Below are 1,979 nucleotides of genomic sequence, written 5' to 3'. Positions count from 1 at the left end.
CTAATTCATCAACAATTGTTATTGTTTACTTCTAAGATAAATTGAGACTCTGTCTCCTGCGACCTCCCTCATCTAAGGCACTGTCATTAGTCACCTGAACTATGGAAAGAAACCTTTGCAATTCCACTCTTGCTTTTCTCCAATTATCCTGCACTGAACAGCCAAGATGATGTTTTAAAAATATGCATAAACCATGTCATTCCTGTGCTCAGTGCTCTTCTTGGGGCATCTGCTTCTTGAGAGGGCAGCACAAGGTATGATCTTGGCAGATACAAGACAGCACCTCAGTAATATGCTCTTTTGTTTCCACCTCTTAGATGTCCAGAAGTGTGTAGTAAGTTGGGACATTTACCTACTTCTCAAATGGACATACCTTTACTTATTCCACTCTGGCGTAGGAATGTATTATGTTACTGAAGTTGTAGACTAACACAAAATAAGTCAGAAAGAGTATTTTCCTCTGTGCCAACACTGAATATATATTCATGTAAAATTAAAATTTGCTTCACTCAAACCCCAGCACAAACATCCTATGCCTACCTTCCTACAGCTCTACTTCACTTACAATTTCTGTCTTCTATTCTAATGTAGTCAGTGTCAGGATGGCTTCTTCTTGGGATCCCTTTAGTTTATCCCAGAACAGCCTTTGAGTGAATCCTTTGGTTAATTCACTCCTCCCTCAACCAGGCTGCATTGTACATTAGAGAAATTTCTCAGATAATTGTTTAGGCAGAAGGCATTTGTTAAAGGTACTGTGAACTTATAAAAAATTAATCAAAATTAAGCAGCTGAAAACACCTCATTTGCTTTGTTCAGTGATTCTAGGGATATAAAATTGGACAGTTCACAACAGGGGGCAGGGGCTTTGCTCTACAATGTCTGAAAACTCAGCTGGGAACTCAAAGGATGGTAGTGACTCTAAAGGCTTGTCTGCTACCTAGGATCGGATGGCTTGAACATTACGTCACTGACTAGAGCTATACATGGCTTCACCATGTGGCTTGGCTTCTTCAGAACATGACTGATTTGGGCTGGTCACTTTGAATTGATCAGAGCTGTAATCACAGGTGTTACAGCCAAAGAGTGACAGCATTATTTAGTTAATGGAGGTTGGTGTAGTCACAAGCCAGACTAGATCTCAAAGAGGCAGCCACCCATGGAAAGGAGTATGTCAAACAATTGTGAACTTGAGATTTAAAATCTCCTTAGCACTCTCCTCCACTTTTTTTGTACTGGTACAGTTATTATTCATCCACTTTATATTCTTTTGAGCATTGTTGTAAAATGGGAGATTAGGGTGTAGAGATGGCCACCAAATGAGCTCTGAGCGTGGGGTTCACTTGGAAACCTCATTTGCCCAAATCTGTTTGCAGAAAGAAGTGGGTATGGGACACAGATTTTGAAAAGAGATCTGATCATCCTGCTGATTAGCGCTTTGTTGGTGATGAAAGTGAAGTTGATGTTTTAGTCATTAAAGTTCTTGCAACATTTCTAACTTGCTTGAAATTTATGAAGTATGAAAAATCGTTATAATATCAAGGTTAACAGGCAGAAATTGCAAAGAGAAGTCAGGACAAGGATTTATGAAAAATCTGAAAATAATGTGAAAATTATATTTTGTCACGTTTTCTTTGGTATTACATAAAGTAGTAAAAGGAATATGTGTTAAATGTGTGTGTGTGCCGTTTTTGCTTTAATGTCAAGTATTTTTACTTCAAAGTTACCACATAGAAAGGAAGTCAACATAGAAGACATGAAGAGATAGCAGAGGCTTTTAAAATGTAAGTAAAAATGACATCCAGTAACTAATTTTTTTTCTTTTTTATTTCAGCATATTATGGGGGTGCAAATATTTAGGTTGTGTACATTGCCCTTGCCCCACCCAAGTCAGAGCTCCAAGCATGTCCATCCTGAGACGGTGCGCATTGCACCCATTACGTGTGTATATACCCATCCCTTCCTCCCTACTCCCATATGCC

Source organism: Propithecus coquereli, unplaced genomic scaffold, assembly GCF_000956105.1.
Source record: "Propithecus coquereli isolate 6110/MARCELLA unplaced genomic scaffold, Pcoq_1.0 Scaffold93, whole genome shotgun sequence".
Classification (NCBI taxonomy): domain Eukaryota; kingdom Metazoa; phylum Chordata; class Mammalia; order Primates; family Indriidae; genus Propithecus; species Propithecus coquereli.
The sequence above is the reverse complement of the archived record's forward strand: the minus strand, read 5'-3'. Positions refer to the sequence as shown.